This window comes from Adiantum capillus-veneris, chromosome 10 (genome assembly GCF_014529385.1).
Source record: "Adiantum capillus-veneris isolate H3 chromosome 10, ASM1452938v2, whole genome shotgun sequence".
Classification (NCBI taxonomy): Eukaryota; Viridiplantae; Streptophyta; class Polypodiopsida; order Polypodiales; family Pteridaceae; genus Adiantum; species Adiantum capillus-veneris.
The window spans coordinates 64,279,799-64,286,194 of record NC_140940.1 but is presented as its reverse complement, the minus strand read 5'-3'; positions in this window follow the sequence as shown (position 1 = coordinate 64,286,194).

Genomic DNA, 6,396 nt, shown 5'->3' with positions numbered 1-6,396 from the left:
AATATGGAGCCTAAGTTACATTGAGGCACCCATGTAGTTTGGTGCGAGAGGCTTAACTCATGTTGGAATCTAGATGTACATATGTGTTAGAAATCTAAAGATGACAAGGGTTGCAAGATGAATCCCAAGTTACATTGAATCAACCCATGGAGGATGGTAGGAGGCTCTAACTCAAATTTGAGCCTAGATGTAGATCTAAGTGCTAAAAATTTGAAGATGACAAGAGTTGCAAGATGGATCCCAAGTTACATCGAGTCACCCATGGATTTTAATGGAATGTTTGAATTGATGTTGGATCCTAGATGTACATCTATGTGCTAGAAATCTATAGCTAGCAAGAGTTTCAAGATGGAACCCAAGTTACATTGAATCAACCCATGGAGAATGGTAGGAGGCTCAAACTCAAATTTGATCTTAGAGTATTTCTAGCACTTAGATGTCCATCTAAGTGCTATAAATACCTAGGTAACAAGAGTTTCACAAAGCCAAAGTTACATAGAGGCAAGCATGGAATTTAGTAGGAGGCTCGATTTTAAGTTTGAACCTAAATGTACATCCAAGTGTTAGAAATCTATACTTGTCACACAGGTTGCAAGATGGAGCCCAAGTTACATGGAGGCACCCATGGAATTTGGTAGAACGCTCAAACTCAATTTTGAGCATAGATGCACATTCAAGTGTTAGAAATCTACAAGCAGCAAGAGGTGTGAGAAAAAACCCAAGCTATGTTGAAGTAGCCTTGAATTTGGAAGGAGATTCAAATTGAAGTTTGAGCTGCATTATACATTTAAAGAGTTGTAAGGTGGAGCCAAGGTAATGATGAGCTTTACATCAAACCTAAGTTTCCTTGAATGACCTATCTAAAGAGTCGGAGCTTACAAGAAGGTGAGGCTTCAAAGTAGTTGCATGAGTGGCTCAAACTTAAGTTCGAGCCTAGTTAGTCATATAGTTTTCTTTTAGGATAGAACATTAGGTAGCCTTGGGGATTATGCTATGACAATTGAGCCTTGATGGACATTCAAAATACATTGGGTTTTTTTCTTAGTTGTTTATGTGTAAATCAAGTTTTGGTGATTATAGTCCTGGTGTTTTACGTGTTGTAGCAAGACAATTTTACATGCATAAAGGTGCCAAGAAATCGGTTAAGCAAGAGGGTTGGTGGAGGTGGGTCCCTCACTCATTGATCTTAAGAGGTTTTAGCCAAGGGAAGTCAAAACTATGTCCAACTTGTGAGTATTTTTTGACCCCTTAAACATCGTTCTTTTAGAACTGTTCATAAAACCTGTTGTGCAACAACACTTTTTTGAGCAAGGTTTGTTCACAAAAGCGTAGAGCCGCTCTCAAGCTATAGGCTCATTAAAAAAAAAATGCAATCTTTTCCACTTCTTTTAGCCATTATGAAAACCCATTCGTTTTGGTCCACACATGTGCGTTTGCTAATCTAACCTTGGTACAATTAGTGGGAAAAGCTATTAAAGCCTTTGCAATGCTTTTGAAACCTTCTATGTTATAATAAGTTCGGATTTTTGTACACACGGTGACGAATTGGACGACGGTGCGACAAGTGAGATTCTTTACTCCTGCGTCTCCCTGCCCTTAGTGCATCTGCTTGAGGCCCCACAAGGCTCTTTCTCACACGTCTATATCAATTCTCTCTCTCTCTCTCTCTCTCTCTCTCTCTCTCTCTCTCTCTCTCTCTCTCTCTCTCTCTCTCTCTCTTCTACAATAAAGTAGGGTTTGGATTTTCTTGCAGACTGTAAAAAAACCAACGACGACATGACAATTAAGGTTCTTTACTTCCGCATCTCCCTCTTGTCTATGTATCTATTGGCAGTTCCAAGAAGCTCTTTCTCTCACGTCTACATTAAATCTGTGTGTGTGTGTGTGTGTGTGTGTGTGTGTGTGTGTGTGTGTGTGTCTGTCTTTCTCGTTTTTATTGCAGGTGAAGATATGTTATAGTAGTGGTTTCCATATTTGAATTTTGAATTTCAAATTTGAACGGCTTATTTAGGTGCACCTCTCTCTCTCTCTCTCTCTCTCTCTCTCTCTCTCTCTCTCTCTCTCTCTCTCTCTCTCTCTCTCTCTCTCAGGTGTGTGTGAGATATCTTCTTCTAATCTTTTTGTGTAATTACCCTCAGCTCCTCTTAATCACTCCCTAATCTCTTCTAATCTCTCTGTGTAATCTCCCTTGCCTCCTCTTAATCATTGTCACCCTTCCTCTTAATCTCTCCTAAACTTGCACTAATCATTATTTCATTCTACTAACCATTGTAACTTGTCTTCTAAGATAACATTCACGGGTCCTAAACTTCTACTCTCCTCTCAGATACTAACCTTTTCCTCTCCTCTAATCTGTTGTCCTTTTTCAATTCTGAATGCATCTCAAAATTCACTTTTCAATCTCATTCGATTAGTTTCTAATCTCTATTTAATCCTCTTCATTAATGACTACATACACTCATAATTATTTTCTACCACCCCCTTGATACACCTTGTAAACTCTTTTACTAAGCTAATCAAACTATAGCTATGTCTAAAATCATGCTCTATAAATTGAAAGTAAGTGACTATTCTCTAATTAGAGTACTTAATCAATAAGTACTTTAATTAACTTTTTTAAAGCTCTTATTAAGTACTTAATCAATAACCACTTAAAGAAAAAGATAAATAAAAACACTTACTTGGTTGGGTACTAAGTGTAACATTGCCACTTGACGTAGATTCTTTGCTTCTGATATTTAGCTCATTTTTGGTGCCTTGTTTCCTTGTTGAGAAACTAGAACAATGAACTGATGTAGCTTAAACCTCACCTTCTAATGTTATCAAAGCACTAGCATATTTTTTTGGAATTAGGGTTGCAGAGAAATGCACACAGGTTGGAGAAGACGAAGGAAGCTCAAGGCTCACAATAGAGAGTGTGTTACTTAGTGTGCAATGGAAAGATGGATAGCCCTAGAATGCTGGGCATATATACAATGCACAGGGGAAAAACCTCCTAAAGAGGGAAAAAATGCTTCGGCAGTCCTAATATGTTCACACACATCACTACCACATGTATATGGTAACAAATCCCCCCTGGAGTGATGCAGTGAACGAGAGTTGGCACATGCGCAAAGGGAAGTGCCATGCCCTGAGGACATGAACACTCCACAAAGGGAAGTAAGCCCAAAGCTTTGCGGAAAGCTTCGAGCTCCTCATGAGACAATTCCTTTGTGAAAATATCTGCAAGGTTGTCTTGCGTTGGCACATAAGCCAAGCTGATCTCTCCTGCTGAGAACCTCTCCCTGACAAAGTGGTAATGCACCTCAATGTACTTTGTGCGAGCATGAAAAAGTGGGTTCCTCACAACTGCCAATGCGCTCTGAATATCAGTGTAGATAGTGTTGGCAGTGTCCTGTCCAACACCCAAATCAGCCATAAGACATCTGATCCATACACACTCAACTGTAGCTGTGAAGACTACCCTGTACTCAGCCTCACAACTAGAAGTGTCCACAGCTGGTTGCTTCTTGCTCAACCATGATATACATGAACTGTCAAGCATGAAACGAAAACCACTTGTCGACACTCGTGTGTCAAAATAACTAGCCCAATCTAAGTCCAAAAAAGCATGCAAATAAGGTGGCAATCATCCCCCCTTGGGATAAAACAAGCCAAGATGTAAACTGCCACTAAGGTAGCAGAAAATTCTCTTGATAGACTACCAATGCTTAGACCTTGGGCTATGCATAAATCTGCTTACCTGTGAGACTGCAAATTCAAATATCCGGCCTCGTGTTGCATACATAAATGAGGCAGCCAACAGCAGTTTGGTAAAGAGTGACATCAGCAGGATCACCACCATCATGTAGAATTAACCTCAAACCTGTTTCCATGGGAGTGGCAATAGGTTTGCAATCCTCAAGTCCAAACTTACATAGCAATGTTTCTATGTAACTTTTTGATACAAGGAAATACCGCCATCATATCGCTTAAATTGTATGCCCAAGTAATGATGCAAGAGCTCCCAATCTTTCATCTTGAAAGTAGCATTTAAATCAGCCTTAAATTCAGCAATATGTCTCTCATTTGGTCCAGTGATCAGCAAATCACCTACATAAAATACCACAATGAGAAGTACATCACCCTCATGCTTTACACACAATGTGCTTTTTGTTGGACTATTACGAAAGCCTAGTTTCACCAAATGAGTGTTAGCCTTCTCATACCAAGCACAAGGAGATTGCTTCAACCCATGCAAAGCCTTCTTACATCTACACACTTTGTCTTCTTGTCCTTTCTTGACAAAACCGCAAGGTTGTGTTACATAAACTTCCTCAAATATGTCACCATTCAAGAAAGCAGTAACAATGTCTGATTGATGTACATCCCAACCAAAATGAGCTGCCAATGCACATAGAAAATGCACAGTGGTCATACGACAAGTGGGAGAAAAAGTCTCTTCATAATCTATACCTTTTTGCTATGCATAACCCTTTGCAACAAGTGTAGCCTTATGGCGATCGATCTCACCATCTGGCTTGCGTTTCAACTTGTAAGCCCACTTTGTACCAATGGCCTTTTTGCCAGGAGGCAAATCACATAAAGTCCATGTGTCATTTCTATAAATGCATCATATTCTGATTGCATGGCAGCCATCCAATTTTCTGAATTCTGTGGTTCATCAAAAGATAGAGGTGCCTCAACATCATGTAAGCTAGACATAGCCAAAGCATAACAATCTGATGCATAAGATGCATGGTGAGAGCCTGAACGAGTACGACTAGACAAAGGTGCATCCAATTTACTGTCACGCAATGTATGCACTAGCCATTTTGGCATACCTCTAGCCTGCTCATTTTCAGCCCTTTCCTCATCAAGTACAGGCTGATCTATAACATTTTTGGAAACCCCCATAGGCTGTACATTTGTCTCATTGGAATTTACATTCGAACTTCCACCACTGAAAAGAGACAACAAAGTGTCATAAATGTCATGTGAGCTTACATTACTGTCTCTAGTACATGACAGCAAGGGCTAAACAGAATCTTCCATAAACACTAATCCCGTGAAACCAGAATACGCTTTGTTTGCGGATGATACAACCTGTAACATTTGATTTCAGCACTATAACCGACAAAAATACATTTGACAGCCTTATCATCCAATTTTCTGCGTTGTGTTTGTGGCAACAAAGGATATGCCAAACAACCAAAAACACGCATGTGCTCAATAGAAGGCTTTTTATCATGCCATGCTTCATATGGAGTAATAGACTGCAAAGCTTTTGTAGGACACCTGTTAAGTACATAAGTGGCACACATGATGGCCTCAAGCCAAAAAGAATGCGGCAAAGCTTGACTTTTGACTATACATCGTGCCATTTCTATAAGTGACCTGTTTTTCCTCTCAGCAACACCATATTGCTAAGGCATATAAGGCATTATAGATTGGTGTTTTATCCCATGACTAGCCATAAGCATTAAATTCATGAGACATATACTCCCCCCCTCGATCGGAACGAAGGGTGCCCATAGTACATTTTGATACATTTTAGCCATAGCCAAAAATTATTTAAAGCACAAAAAAACTTTGAACTTCACTTTAAGGGGAAATACCCATGCATGCCTGGAGTAATCATCAATGAAAGTCACAAAGTATAGGTATTTTCCCAAGGACGGAGTTTACATGGGCCCACAAACATCACTATGCACAAGCTGCAACCTGCATGTGGCCCTAACCGAACCATCCTTTGGAAACTTAGAACACTGCATTTTACCCAAAATACAACCTTCACAAACATGTTTGACAGGTGCTTCAAGAGGCGGCAAAGAAGCAACCATATCAAATTTCTGCAAATGCAGCAAACTGGAAAAATTCAGATGCCCAAAACATGCATGCCAAAGTTTTTCATCTAAAATAGCCCTTGAATCTGCAACTGCATTTGCAAAATTTTGTCCACACTTGTCATACAAAGTGAGCTTATACAGCCCACGGCACAAAAGGCCAGATGCAACAATTTCATCACCAAAATTGAGATCATGAACTGTGCATCTGTCATCCACAAATTTGACTACAAGTCCAAGTCTAGCAAGTGCGGATATAGACAAAAGATTCTTCTTGATCCCATGTACATAAAGTGCATCAACAAGTGTGAAGGAACTTCCATTTGCAGCAGTAAGCACAATCTTTACAACTCCCTGAACCGGATAAGAGGCATTGTGGCACAAGTGATTGAATTCCCATGAGGGACAGACTCGAGAGAGGGGAAGAATTCACAATGTGAAGTAATGTGCTTTGTAGCACCACTATCGAAATACCACACATGTGAATCTACATCAACTGAAATGCATGCATCATGGACAGCACGATTGTAAGTGCACTCTGCACTAAAAGCCTCTTCTACATCAACATCAA